Below are 16,563 nucleotides of genomic sequence, written 5' to 3' on the forward strand. Positions count from 1 at the left end.
GACCCAAGAAGCGTGCTCGTGTCCTCAATGACCGAGAGCTTCTTGTGGCCCTTCACCAAAAGCAAGATAGGCATCACGACTGGTTAAAGCGTCAGATGAAGAGCCTCTTGGTGGATGTCAATCGTCTTCGAAACCTTGCCACCAAGAATGCCTTCGTTACACACGAAACCTGCCGTCGTACATGGAAAGGGCTCTCAATGATATGCACTGAAGCTGAACTTGAAGAGGATGGCTTCACTGAGCGCTTCAAGTTTGACACCACACCTCCCAGAAGGGCTGTGATGCGCAACACACCATCACTTGAAGACTCTGAGTTTTCTTCATCTGCTGCCACAGTTACTGCAAGGATCATTGATGAAGACGACGATGCTACATCACCGCCACCTGCTTCAGCTCCTCCAAGCTCCTCTGCACCGCCAAACACCTCCAACGACCCTGCTGCTCCTGGGCACGAGTAGACACTCTATGTCTTCGACCCTTTTTAGTCCTTGCTGACAAAAGGGGGAGAAGCATATGAGTTGATAGTCTTCAAGCGGGTCCATATGGGCGGGTGCTATATTTTTTGCTACATTTTACTTCGTGCTTACAACTCTCGTTTTTGCTACATTCGGTTCTTTGAGTTGTAACACTAAGACTCGATGGTCGTCTGCTACTCGTTTGCCACTCTGTTTGCGAAGATAAATTCCGCATGTGCGACGATAAATTCCGCACTTATCTCATTCTACAGACGTCCATTTTCCATTATGCATGTCATTATCTTCATATACTTTCACATGCATAGTGGATTGTCATCATAAGCTGAAGTGGATCTCCACAAGTACAACCTGCCATGTGCATTTGCATTCCAAAAGCAAATTAACTTATATGCACATCTTCAGGGGGAGCCCTTGCAACTTATGAAGACAATTCCCTATCCTTTACAAACTTCACACATTATATTCCCCGTTGAAAACTTCAACTAGTTTGTCATCAATCACCAAAAAGGGGGAGATTGTAAGTGCATCTAGTGCCACCCCTAGTTGGTTTTGGAGTATTGACGACAAACCTAGTTGAGAGACTAATGTGTTTGTGAGAATTGCAGGAAAACACAGGTAGAAGTCCCTCATTGATTCGGTTTTACTACCAGAGATGACCCCTAAAATTGTATGAAGACATTGAAGACAAAGGTGGTATATGAAGATATTCACATTGAAGACTATGACAAAAGAAGACACGTTATGAAGCTTATGGAGCTCGAAGACTTAGATCTTTCGTAGTTCTTTTTCTTTTGTGTTGAGTCATAGGAACCACCGTACTGTTAAGTGGGGTCCAGGAGAACCAGTCAGAATGACTGAAGTGATGCCTAAATCAAAAACCTATGTCTTCAAGTGAAGACAATGAGAGCGAATCTTGTCCAGAGCCGGACAAGTCAGTTTTGCTTGTAGCCCAAGTAAAGTTGCCATGAGAGTTTGAAATCTGACCGTTGCGACACGTGTCAGTTCCTTAGTGACCCAGGGTCATTTCGGACAAATCAGGTCGGGTTGCCAAGTGGCTATAAATAGCCCACCCCCACAACCATAAACGGTTGGCTGTTCAGATTTCAGTGCACGGCTTTTGTCGTTTGAGAGCAACCCACCTCGAAGCTTTTGAGAGAAAATTCCTAGCGAGGAGAAAAGCCCTAACCACCCAGAGCCAGAGCAAATTGGGCATCACTTGAGTCTTCTTGTCTGTGTGATCTGAAGACTTATTACATTTGAGGACTGTGAATCCTCCAGACGGTTAGGCGTCGCGTTCAGAGCATCCAAGAGACATTGTGGATTGCCAGTGAACGAAGTTTGTGAAGGTTTGGGAGTCTACCTTGAAGACTTACCAGAGTGTTTGGGCGAGGACTAAGTGACCTTAGCTCAAGGAGAATACGGTGAGGACTTGGTGTCCTGAACTGTGTGTTCAGGACTGGGTGTCCGGAACTGTGTGTCCTAAGATTTAAATACCTAGCCGCTCCAACCAGACGTACAGTTGTCACAGCAACTGGAACTGGTCCAACATATCATTGTCTTCAACGAGTCACTGGTTTCATCTTCACTTCCTTTTCTTACTGTTACACATTGTGAAGCCATTGCATGCTTGCTATATCTTTGTCTTCACAACGTGAATGTATGATTTGTTTGGCTTCACAACTTTTTCCTACCTGATCCTTATTACACTGCAGTTGTTTGTCTTCGTGCTTTCACTCTATTGAATACTTGACCATGGCTTGCCTAGTGTAATCTAACTTCCGCTGCATAGTAATAGGCATAATCTTTGCTGTTTGTCTTCATAACTCCCACGTTTTGAAGACTTTCATAAAAATCGCCTATTCATCCCCCCTCTAGTCGATATAACGCACTTTCAGAAAAAAGGAAAAAAACATAAAAATGTTCGTGATTTTTTTGTTTTTTAAAACTGTATGTGTTTTTAAAAATGTTCTAACTTTTAAATATTGTTCACTTTTCAAAAAAAATCAGAATTTTCATGAATTATTCAAAATTTCAAAATAAGTCTTTTTCGAAAAATGTTCAGAATTTAAAAATATATTCAATATTTTCAAAATGCGATTAGACTTTCAAAATTTTATTCATGTTTTTCATTATGTTTTGTTTTCAAAAAGTCACAATTTGTAGTAAGTGTTCAAAAAATTTCAAAAATACAAAGTTTGTTTGTTTTTCTGAAAAATGTTGACAAACTTAATAAAAATAAAAATTAAGTTCCCAGAAAATGTTCACTTTTGAAAAAATTGCTTGGAATTTTTTGAACCGCCAACTATAAACTTGTGCGTAGCAGTAATAGCAGTGCCCATAGTGCTATAGTGTCTGGGCTGGCCTAGATGGACTGCTTCCTGTGTCCAAGCGCGCCACGAGTGTCCTCTGTGCACCGAGATAATTGCATGTTTAGTCCTCCTAGTTGCAGGCGATGTCATTTTTCAAAAAAAAAGAGCAGGACTAAACATGCAATTATCGTAAAAAATTGCAGATGCAGTATTGTATTGTCTTATATAGGATGTTTAGTCCTCCTAGTTGCAGGCGATGTCATTTTTTTTAAAAAAAGTTGCAGGCAACTAAACATGCAATTATCGTAAAAAAATTGCTGATACAGTATTGTATTGTCTTGTATAGGATGCAGGGACGCTCGAGTAGAGCCCACACCTTAGGCCAACTGCGGCGTATTTGGTCCGTTCGGGTTTGTTTGGGACCGTGTGGGCAAAAATTGCGGCAGAACGCGCCGGCGCAAACGGATGTTCCTTTTTCGCCGCGATCGATTTTCGTCCTAAATTTAGGGTGGGTTTGCATCCTTATGGACACACCATGGACACCCGCCCCCTGCCTCTCCTGGCCCGCCTGTTTGTCGCACACTCGCACACCCACCCCACTCCCTCCTCTCTCTCTCTCTCTCCCAAAAGCCTTCCGCCATGACCGACGGGGCAAATCCCGCTGGCATCGTCCCGTTGTGGCCCTGAAGAAGCCGAAGAAGGTGCGCACCATGACAAAGATGGCCGCCGGATCGTTGAAGCGAGCTGGCCAAAACAAGAGCAAGCGAGGTCGAGATCGTGCATATCTCCAAGAAAGTGGAGATCATGACGGCGACATGAGAAAAAGGCTTGGTTTGAGGGAAAGCAAAAGGTCATCCAAGACTGATACTATGCTTGATCATCTCTTTATTTGCTTGCTTGTCATGAACTAGGGACAAGATGCATGAACTATGGCCATGGCGATCCTTTTAGTGCAATGTTGTATGTCAGCATGGCATATGGTTCTATGCAAAAATGATATCCATTTGCTTTCTATTTTGCTATCTCTTTGCTATATTTGGTTATGAATATGTGCAAGTTGAAAAACGACTGAAAAGGCCAAATGGGCAGGCGCGCAAGTCAAACTGATCAAATGTCAACCGATTGGACGCATAATCTAAATTAGCCCGGACATCGTGGACAAGGGCCAAACTAGCAACCCAAACGGATGAAAAGTGTGTCCGGGCTTCACCGCTTCCTCGCCGGCCCTTTGACGTCCCCGTTGCCTGCGCATCTGTAGGAGTCCGCGGTAGGAGGTGGTCCACGTCAAAGCCGTCGGACCCGTCGTCGAAGGAGGAATTGGGGATGACGATGTAGCCTTGCAAGCGCCGGAAGACGCGGTCTTGCTTGCGCTTGAGCTTGGCCACCCTCGCCGTCTCTGTCGCTGCCTCCGCCGCCTCCCGCTCGGATTGCTCAATGCCGAGCCGGAGCTGCTTGGCGTTGATCCTCCAGAGTCGTCGGGCCTTCGTCTCCGCCTCAGTAAGTGACCGGCGGCACACCCACTCGAGGAGACGGTCCTCCTCGTCGGGCACCCGGCGGCGGCGGGCGGACTACGCAGACGCGTCAGACCCGCTCGCCATCTCCCGGAGTCCGCATATGCGGTGTCAGCAGAGCGGGCACTAGAACCCAGCACTGCCCGCGCGGAGCAGCGGCCGAAGATGGAGGAGGCCGTCGGGCGGGAGGAGCATATCGGTCAAGCCTCACAGATCCGCGGACGGGGCAAGAAGGGCCGGCGCCGGCGATGGGCGATAGGTGGCGTTGCATCGGACCCGGAGCTGCCACCTGTATCGACTCACGAGCGCTCGAGCGCGATACAGAGGACGAGCTCCTCCTTGTCTCCAAAGCTGCCGTCGGAGTGGCTGTCGGTATTGGACATGCTCGCCGACTCTAGGGATTTAGCGGATTAAGGAAATGGAAGCGTCGGGGAGGGGAGGGGAGCGGAGCAGAGTGAGCTAGGGTTTCTGCCAGACAGGGGCTTTTGTGAGGTTAGGGTGGGCCAGCGGTGGGGCGGGCTGACGTGGAGGACACACTCGGACGTGCCCGGATCGTCTCATATCCGCCCTATATTTAAGACAAATATGAGGAGTGCCAGTCAGTCCGGACATTTGTGACCCGTTTGAGAGTTTAATTAGATCTTTTTTTGACCGGTCTGTCCGGGCGTATGGGACGGACATAGGGTATTAGGGTGCCCGGCCGACTGTAGATGTTCTTAATCACCTCGCAGTCACCTACCCCACTTGCTCAATCTCCAAGGCACAGAAAAGTAAGCTGCGCCGTCGCACTCGTCCGTGTTCTCGTCGTGGAGGACATGTACACGTACGCGCGCTCCCGCTTTGCATAACAAATAATGCACACAGATACATACATATAAGTACATACACATACTCCTTCCGTTTTAAAATGTAAGTCTTTATAGAGATTTCATTATAAATCACATACGGATGTATATAGATGTATTTTAAGCATAGATTCATTCATTTTGCTTCATATGTAGTTTATTTAGTGAAATCTCTACGAAGACTTATATTTAGAAAGGGTGGGAGTATATGTAAAGGCGCAAACTTGCATGTCAGAGGGAACCAAACAAACGGGGCAATCAGGACGTGTGCACTGTCGCGCACGTACATTATCCTAATCCAACGCCGATAGTTTCCACGTACGGAGACGCCGCGTTTGATCATCGCGTACATGATTAAACTAGCCCAAGGTTACGTGCGAACCATTTCCTGTTCTTTCTTATTCAGGGTACGTGCAGGACAATTTATATACACGGCCTTGTTTATTGGGAGACAGTGTAGCGGAAAATTGTTGAGAGCTGGCTGGCGCACTTGGGGTGAGCTTTGCAACAACCCGGTTTCTTTTCTTTTCTTTCTGTTTTAATATCCATGACAGCAATCTAGTGTCCCTAATCGACAATCATGAGTCATCATCATTGATTGATTACCCGAGCTGGCTGTGTTCGTGCACAAACTAATTAAGGGTCCAACTAATCTCTAGGGTCTGATGGCTTTATTGGTATGCTCACAAAGAACTGTTAGCACCTTATTGAGGAGCGGTGTTGTGTTCTACAAGAGCATCTACAACCGGCCTTCTCAAATTCTTCTCAAACGTTTACACACATGTACGGTCAGTGATCGGACAGAAGGGAGAACAAAAAAAATTGATCCAATCGAATCCCTCGTATCATCCTTATACGTCTGCCTATTTGCGAACCCTCGTATTAAGACCAAACATAGGAAGGATATGAGGGCTCGCGGACGCACCCGACCAGTCCGCCACGTAGGACGCAGTCCACCCTGAGCCATTTTTCTCTTTCTTTATTCTTTCTTTTCTTTCTCTCTTTTTATCTTCACCAATGCAAGTGACCAACATATAAGGGAGAAAATGAGCATGGACGGACAAATAGGAGATCGAAACGGACACACCCGACACTGACCGGCGTGTCCGTGTATGTTTAGGGGGCTGGATCTTCTAAGTCTGGATGTCGATGCTCTAAGCTCTGATTTGAAAAATATGAATTTGTGAAGTGTAAACACTCATTCCATAGCCCTGTCCCCAAGACTCCTAATCCTGAATGCACTGCTATGCAGATTACACGCCCATCTCTTTGGTCGGTGTGCCTCCGAAGATTATCACTAAAATTTTCCAGCTAATAGGCTGCAAAAGGATGCGATCCACATCCTCAACAAAAATTAGTAAGGTTTCATCGGGACGAGAACCGGAACCGTATCAGATTTTTGGTCTTGGGCAACTAAGTAACTGCATGCATGCCACGAGCACAAAATTGTTTTTTTTTTCATTTTTTTAGAAAGCATTTAACAGACTAGAATATAGTGTTGTCATGTTCATGCTGAAGAACCACCTAGGTTTTGGGGAGTAATGGATGACATGGAACAAGTGCATGTTGAATACTACCTCCACTTATGTGATATTAAATGCGATTCCAGGGGGAAAGATTATATGAAAGATGTGTCATGCAAGGGGATCCTATACCCCCCTTCTATCTATTTTGGCTGGCTGAACTTCTTCAAATTGTTGTGGACGATGCATGGCAAAATGGTTTCCTCAGGCTTCCTATAGAACAATCATACTACCTCCACTTATGTGATATTAAATGCGATTCCAGGGGGAAAGATTATATGAAAGATGTGTCATGCAAGGGGATCCTATACCCCCCTTCTATCTATTTTGGCTGCTGAACTTCTTCAAATTGTTGTGGACGATGCATGGCAAAATGGTTTCCTCAGGCTTCCTATAGAACAATCATATGACCTGAATTTTCCTATGCGAATAAAACTCTTATTTTCATGCATGTTGACGGTCAATAGCTACTCATGCCTAATTATATCTTTGAGAAATTCTCTGAAAATTAAGATGGCTAGAGTGGATTTTTGAGGACTTTGGCTTTAGGATCTTTCATGAAGCTTCACAAATCAAAGTAATTGTTCGCTTGTGCCCCTCTTGATAGTACGGTTGTCCTGCGGCCAATGTAATATTGAATTCACCAAAAGCCTATAAAGTACATTATAAAAACATCAGATAGGCAACAACTTGAAGTTTTGTCTGTAGGGTTCACCATTGATGTCCCATTTAAAACCACATGACTAAATCTATATTAAACTCAATAGAAATATTAGTTCTCTCAACTGTTATATCATAATCACCAAAAATCCATAAACGGTATCTAAGAGATGCACTTTCACTTTCCTACCCTAGACTACAGTTCCATAGGAAATCTAGCAAGAGGTCTAACCTCTTGTTATATTCTTTTGAGTTTATGACAACAATGACATCTGCTCAATCTCTAGAGGAAATTCATATGGTTTTCCCATGGTGCCAAACAACATCACTTACCAATTCTTATGTCTTTGTTTCCTATAAGGTTTCATATGTCAACGACATCCTATTCCAATATTTCTCATGTTCATGTGTTTTCGAATCTTACGTACCAAAGGTGCCATGTATTGTATTGTGACCAAATTAAAGGTAAATGGTTCCTATCTATTGTCCACCCCCACCCCCGGCATCCTGAAGGAGCACACTCCTCCTCCAATCCTCGGGTGTACTTTGCCTTCAAGGGACAGACCTCGAGCAAAAATTATTTGGTGTCCTGGTATAAATCATACAGATCTAACATGTAATACTAAAGGCCCATGCACTATACCTACCTAAACAATATTCAAAATAATAACTGTATACCTAGTGCCCTCTACACTCCAGTAGCTTCATGTGGGTTAACACATGCTCCTTTGTTTGTCTTGCTCCTCTCACACCAAAATGAAAGAGATTGCTGTCGTGGCGGACGTTGGAGCTCAAAACTGAGGAGATTTGCAGTGTTCAACTTCAGAAAGATTGTAGAACAAGAGAGAATCATTTTGGGATCATCCGGATCCACCTCTACGGGGCTCCAATGTGCCCAAGTCAGCAAGGTCGGGGGATCAAAAAGTTGGTGATGAAAGGTTGGTGTTTTGGAGATTTCCGGTGCTGCATATGCTTGTTCAACATGTTACAGTCTCATTTTTGTTTGATTTTGGGTGTTTGTTGCAAATGTTGTGTTAATGTTCCGAGTCTGTTATTATGCATGCAGTGGTTTGTTACGGTTGGCGATGATTTGATACCTAGTGTCAACACAACGTGCGGCGAACCGGCAGATGCGCGCCTAGCCTGGGGTGGCAGGGAGGCGGCTCGAGGTGGGCAGGGAGGTGCTGTCGTAGTGGTTCTTGATACGTCTCTATCGTATGTACTTTTCCAAACACTTTTGCTCTTGCTTTGGATTCTAATTTGCATGATTTGAATGAAACTAACCCGAACTAACGCTGTTTTCAGCATAACTACCATGGTGTTCTTTTTTGTAGAAATAAAAGTTTCTCGGAATTGGACGAAACTTTTAAAGATTTTTTATGGAATATATAAAAAATACTTGAGCAATGATTCACGGGAAGGGACCCACCAGTGGCCCACAAGGCACTTGGGCGCGGCAGCCCCCTCCCCCCCCCCCCCCCCCCCCCCCCCCCCCCCCGTGCACGCCCAAGTACCTTGTGGGGCCCACGAGGCTCCGCCAACCCTAATCTGAAGCCTATAAATTCCAATTTTCTGAGAAAAAATAAGAGAAGAAGTTCCATCGTGTTTTACAATACGGAGCCGCCGCGAACTCATGTTCTTCATCGGGAGGCTAGATCCGGAGTCCGTTTGGGGCACCAGAGAGCGGGATTCGTCGCCATCATCATCACAACCCTTCTTAATCACCAATTTCATGATGCTCACCATCGAGAGTGAGTAATTCCTTCGTAGGCATGCTGGACGGTGATGGGGTTGGATGAGATTTATCACGTAATCTCAATTTGTCAGGGCTTGATCCCTAGTATCCATTACGTTCTGAGATTGATATTGCTATGACTTTGCTATGCTTAATGCTTGTCACTAGGACCCGAGTGCCATGATTTCAGATCTGAACCCTTTATGTTTTCATGAATATATTTGAGTTCTTGATCCTATCTTGCAAGTTATTGTTGGGGAACATAGTAATTTCAAAAAAATTCCTACGCACACGCAAGATCATGGTGATGCATAGCAACGAGAGGGGAGAGTGTGATCTACGTACCCTTGTAGATCGACAACGGAAGCGTTAACTTGGTTGATGTAGTCGTACGTCTTCACGGCCCGACCGATCAAGCACCGAAAATACGGAACCTCCGAGCTCTAGCACATGTTCAGCTTGATGACGATCCCCGGACTCCGATCCAGCAAAGTGTCGGGGAAGAGTTCCATCAGCACGACGGCGTGGTGACGATCTTGATGTACTACCATCGCAGGGCTTCGCCTAAGCACCGCTACAATATTATCGAGGACTATGGTGGAAGGGGGCACCGCACACGGCTAAGAATATGATCACGTGGATCAACTTGTGTCTCTAGGGGGTGCCCCTGCCTCCATATATAAAGTCTCGAAGGGGGGTGCGGCCGGCCATGATAGGGCGCGCCAGGAGGAGTCCTACTCCCTCCGGGAGTAGGATTCCCCCCTTTCCTAGTTGGAATAGGATTCGTTAAGTGGGAAAGAGGAGAGAGAGAAGGAAGGGGGCGCGGCCCCCTCTCTCCTTGTCCTATTCGGACTAGAGGGGGGGAGGGGCGCGCGGCCCAGCCCTGGCCACCTCTCCTCTCTTCCACTAAGGCCCACTAAGGGCCATATACCTCCCGGCGAATTCCCGTAACTCTCCGGTACTCCGAAAAATACCCGAATCACTCAGAACCTTTCCGATGTCCGAATATAGTCGTCCAATATATCGATCTTTACGTCTCGACCATTTCGAGACTCCTCGTCATGTCCCTGATCTCATCCGGGACTTCGAACTCCTTCGGTACATCAAAACTCATAAACTCATAATATAACTGTCATCGAAACCTTAAGCGTGCGGACCCTACGGTTCGAGAACAATGTAGACATGACCGAGAATGTCTCCGGTCAATAACCAATAGCGGAACCTGGATGCTCATATTGGCTCCTACATATTCTACGAAGATCTTTATCGGTCAGACCGCATAACAACATACGTTGTTCCCTTTGTCATCGGTATGTTACTTGCCCGAGATTCGATCGTCGGTATCTCAATACCTAGTTCAATCTCGTTACCGGCAAGTCTCTTTACTCGTTCCGTAATACATTATCTCACAACTAACTCATTAGTTGCAATGCTTGCAAGGCTTTATGTGATGTGCATTACCGAGAGGGCCCAGAGATACCTCTCCGACAATCGGAGTGACAAATCCTAATCTCGAAATACGCTAACCCAACATGTACCTTTGGAGACACCTGTAGAGCACCTTTATAATCACCCAGTTACGTTGTGACGTTTGGTAGCACACAAAGTGTTCCTCCGGCAAACGGGAGTTGCATAATCTCATAGTCATAGGAACATGTATAAGTCATGAAGAAAGCAATAGCAACATACTAAACGATCGGGTGCTAAGCTAATGGAATGGGTCATGTCAATCAGATCATTCACCTAATGATGTGATCCCGTTAATCAAATAACAACTCTTTGTCCATGGTTAGGAAACATAACCATCTTTGATTAACAAGCTAGTCAAGTAGAGGCATAGTAGTGACACTCTGTTTGTCTATGTATTCACACATGTATTATATTTCCGGTTAATACAATTCTAGCATGAATAATAAACATTTATCATGATATAAGGAAATAAATAATAACTTTACTATTGCCTCTAGGGCATATTTCCTTCAGTCTCCCACTTGCACTAGAGTCAATAATCTAGTTCACATCACCATGTGATTTAACACTAATAGTTCACATCTTTATGTGATTAGTTCACATCTTCATGTGACCAACACCCAAAGGGTTTACTAGATTCAGTAATCTAGTTCACATCGCTATGCGATTAACACCCAAAGAGTACTAAGGTGTGATCATGTTTTGCTTGTGAGAGAAGTTTAGTCAACGGGTCTGCCACATTCAGATCCGTATGTATTTTGCAAATTTCTATGTCAACAATGCTCTGCACAGAGCTACTCTAGCTAATTGCTCCCACTTTCAATATGTATCCAGATTGAGACTTAGAGTCATCTAGATTAGCGTCAAAACTTGCATCGACGTAACCCTTTACGACGAACCTTTTTGTCACCTCCATAATCGAGAAACATATCCTTATTCCACTAAGGATAATTTTGACCGCTGTCCAGTGATCTACTCGTAGATCACTATTGTACTACCTTGCCAAAATCAGTGTAGGGTATACAATAGATCTGGTACATAGCATGGCATACTTTATAGAACCTATGGCTGAGGCATAGGGAATGACTTTCATTCTCTTTCTATCTTCTGTCGTGGTCGGGTTTTGAGTCTTACTCAATTTCACACCTTGTAACACAGGCAAGAACTCTTTCTTTGACTGTTCTATTTTGAACTACTTCAAAATCTTGTCAAGGTATGTACTCATTGAAAAAAACTTATCAAGCGTCTTGATCTATCTCTATAGATCTTGATGTTCAATATGTCAGCAGCTTCACCGAGGTCTTTCTTTGGAAAATTCCTTTCAAACACTCCTTTATGCTTTGCAGAATAATTCTACATTATTTCCGATCAACAATATGTCATTCACATATACTTATCAGAAATGTTGTAGTGCTCCCACTCACTTTCTTGTAAATACAGGCTTCATCGCAAGTCTGTATAAAACTATATGCTTTGATCAACTTATCAAAGCGTATATTCCAACTCCGAGATGCTTGCACCAGTCCATAGATGGATCGCTGGAGCTTGCATATTTTGTTAGCACCTTTAGGAAAAACCTTATGGTTGTATCATATACAACTCTTCTTTAATAAATCTATTAAGGAATGCAGTTTTGTTTATCCATTTGCCAGATTTCATAAAATGCGGCAATTGCTAACATGATTCGGACAGACTTAAGCATAGATACGAGTGAGAAACTCTCATCGTAGTCAACACCTTGAACTTGTCGAAAACCTTTTGCGACAATTCTAGCTTTGTAGATAGTAACACTACTATCAGCGTCCGTCTTCCTCTTGAAGATCCATTTATTCTCAATTGCTTGCCGATCATCGGGCAAGTCAACCAAAATCCATACTTTGTTCTCATAAATGGATCCCATCTCAGATTTCATGGCCTCAAGACATTTTGCGGAATCTAGGCTCACCATCACTTCTTCATAGTTCGTAGGTTCGTCATGGTCAAGTAGCATGACCTCCAGAACAGGATTACCGTACCACTCTGGTGCGGATCTCACTCTGGTTTACCTACGAGATTCGGTAGTAACTTGATCTGAAGTTACATGATCATCATCATTAGCTTCCTCACTAATTGGTGTAGTAGTCACAGGAACAGATTTCTGTGACGAACTACTTTCCAATAAGGGAGAAGGTACAATTACCTTATCAAGTTCTACTTTCCTCCCACTCACTTCTTTCGAGAGAACCTCCTTCTCTAGAAAGGATCCATTCTTAGCAACGAATGTCTTGCCTTTGGATCTGTGATAGAAGGTGTACCCAACAGTAACTTTTTGGGTATCCTATGAAGACACACTTTTCCGATTTGGGTTTGAGTTTATCAGGATGAAACTTTTTCACATAAGCATTGCAACCCTAAACTTTAAGAAACGACAACTTTGGTTTCTTGCCAAACCACAGTTCATCCGGTGTCGTCTCAACAGATTTAGATGGTGCCCTTTTAATGTGAATGCAGCTGTCTCTAATGCATAACCCCAAAACGATAGTGGTAGATCGGTAAGAGACATCATATATTGCACTATATCCAATAAAGTACGGTTATGACGTTCGGACACACCATTATGCTGTGGTGTTCCATGTGGCATGAGTTTGTGAAACTATTCCACATTGTTTTAATTGAAGACCAAACTCGTAACTCAAATATTTGTCTCCGCGATCATATCGTAGAAACTTTATTTTCTTGTCACGATGATTTTCCACTTCACTCTGAAATTCTTTGAACTTTTCAAATGTTTCAGACTTATGTTTCATCAAGTAGATATACCCATATCTGCTCAAATCATCTGTGAAGTTCAGAAAATAACGATACTTGCCGTGAGCCTTAACACTCATCGGACCGCATACATCAGTATGTATTATTTCCAATAAGTCAGTTGCTCGCTCCGGAGAACGGAGTCTTAGTCATCTTGCCCATGAGGCATGGTTCGCAAGCATCAAGTGATTCCAAAATCCCATCAGCATGGAGTTTCTTCATGCACTTTGCACCAATATGACCTAAACGGCAGTGCTACAAATAAGTTGCACTATCATTATTAACTTTGCATCTTTTGGTTTCAATATTATGATTATGTGTATCACTATGATCGAGATCCAACGAACTATTTTCATTGGGTGTGTAACCATATAAGGTTTTATTCATGTAAACAGAACAACAATTTATTCTCTTACTTGAATGAATAACCGTATTACAATAAACATGATCAAATCATATTCATGCTTAACGCAAACACCAAATAACACTTATTCAGGTTCAACACTAATCCCGAAAGTATAGGGAGTGTGCGATGATGATCATATCAATCTTGGAACCACTTCCAACACACATCGTCACTTCACCCTTAACTAGTCTCTGTTTATTCTGCAACTCCCGTTTCGAGTTACTAATCTTAGCAACTGAACTAGTATCAAATACTGAGGGGTTGCTATAAACACTAGTAAAGTACACATCAATAACATGTATATCAAATATACTTATGTTCACTTTGCCATTCTTCTTATCTGCCAATCACTTGGGGTAGTTCCGCTTCCAGTGACCAGTCCCTTTGCAGTAGAAACACTTAGTCTCGGGCTTAGGACCAGACTTGGGCTTCTTCACTTGAGCAGCAACTTTGCTTGCTGTTCTTCTTGAAGTTCCCCTTCTTCCCTCTGCCCTTTTCTTGAAACTAGTGGTCTTGTCTACCATCAACACTTGATGTTTTTCTCGATTTCTACCTTCGTCAATTTCCGCATTACGAAGAGCTTGGGGATCGTTTCCGTTATCCCTTGCATATCATAGTTCATCACGAAGTTCTACTAACTTGGTGATGGTGACTAGAGAATTCTGTCAATCACTATCTTATCTGGAAGATTAACTCCCACTTGATTCAAGCGATTGTAGTACTCAGACAATCTGGGCACATGCTCATTAGTTGAGCGATTCTCCTCCATCTTTTAGCTATATAACTTGTTGGAGACTTCATATCTCTCAACTCGGGTATTTGCTTGAAATATTAACTTCAACTCCTGGAACATCTCATATGCTCCATGACGTTTTGAAGTCCCAATTCTAAGCCATTAAGCATGGTGCACTAAACTATCAAGTAGTCATCATATTGAGCTAGCCAAACGTTCATAACGTCTGCATCTACTCCTGCAATAGGTCCGTCACCTAGCGGTGCATCAAGGACATAATTCTTCTGTGCAGCAATGAGGATAAACCTCAGATCATGGATCCAATCCGCATCATTGCTACTAACATCTTTCAACACAATTTTCTCTAGGAACATATCAAAATAAACACAGGGAAGCAACAACGCGAGCTATTGATCTACAACATAATTTGCAAAATACTACCAGGACTAAGTTCATGATAAATTTAAGTTCAATTAATCATATTACTTAAGAACTCCCACTTAGATAGACATCCCTCTAATCCTCTAAGTGATTACGTGATCCAAATCAACTAAACCATGTCCGATCATCACGTGAGATGGAGTAGTTTCATTGGTGAACATCACTATGTTGATCATATCTACTATATGATTCACGCTCGACCTTTCGGTCTCCGTGTTCCGAGGCCATATCTGTATATGCTTGGCTCGTCAAGTATAACCTGAGTATTCCGCGTGTGCAACTGTTTTGCACCCGTTGTATTTGAACGTAGAGCCTATCACACCCGATCATCACGTGGTGTCTCAGCACGAAGAACTTTCGCAACGGTGCATACTCAAGGAGAACACTTCTTGATAATTAGTGAGAGACCATCTTATAATGCTACCGTCAATCTAAGCAAGATAAGATGCATAAAAGATAAACATCATATGCAATCAATATAAGTGATATGATATGGCCATCATAATCTTGTGCTTGTGATCTCCATCTTCGAAGCACCGTCGTGATCACCATCGTCATCGGCGCGACACCTTGATCTCCATTGTAGCATCGTTGTCATCTCGCCAATCTTATGCTTCCACGACTATCGCTACCTCTTAGTGATAAAGTAAAGCATTACAGCGCGATTGCATTGCATACAATAAAGCGACAACCATATGGCTCCTGCCAGTTGCCGATAACTCGGTTACAAAACATGATCATCTCATACAATAAAATTTAGCATCATGTCTTGACCATATCACATCACAACATGCCCTGCAAAAACAAGTTAGACGTCCTCTACTTTGTTGTTGCAAGTTTTACGTGGCTGCTACGGGCTTAAGCAAGAACCAATCTTACCTACGCATCAAAACCACAACGATAGTTTGTCAAGTTGGTGCTGTTTTAACCTTCGCAAGGACCGGGCGTAGCCACACTCGGTTCAACTAAAGTTGGAGAAACTGTCACCCGCTAGCCACCTTTGGGCAAAGCACGTCGGGAGAACCGGTCTCGCGTAAGCGTACGCGTAATGTCGGTCCGGGCCGCTTCGTCCAACAATACCGCCGAACCAAAGTATGACATGCTGGTAAGCAGTATGACTTATATCGCCCACAATTCACTTGTGTTCTACTCGTGCATATAACATCAACACATAAAACCTAGGCTCGGATGCCACTGTTGGGGAACGTAGTAATTTCAAAAAATTTCCTACGCACACGCAAGATCATGGTGATGCATCGCAACGAGAGGGGAGAGTGTGATCTACGTACCCTTGTAGATCGACAATGGAAGCGTTTGGTTGATGTAGTCGTACGTCTTCACGGCCCGACTGATCAAGCACCGAAACTACGGTACCTCCGAGTTCTAGCACACGTTCAGCTCGATGACGATCCCCGGACTCCGATCCAGCAAAGTGTCGGGGAAGAGTTCCGTCAGCACGACGGCGTGGTGACGATCTTGATGTACTAATGTCGCAGGGCTTCGCCTAAGCACCGCTACAATGTTATCGAGGACTATGGTGGAAGGGGGCACCGCACACGGCTAAGAATATGATCACGTGGATCAACTTGTGTCTCTAGGGGTGCTCCCTGCCTCCGTATATAAAGGCTCAAAGGGGGGGTGCGGCCGGCCATGATAGGGCGCGCCAG

The sequence above is a fragment of the Triticum urartu genome, chromosome 4 (assembly GCF_003073215.2).
Source record: "Triticum urartu cultivar G1812 chromosome 4, Tu2.1, whole genome shotgun sequence".
Lineage (NCBI taxonomy): Eukaryota > Viridiplantae > Streptophyta > Magnoliopsida > Poales > Poaceae > Triticum > Triticum urartu.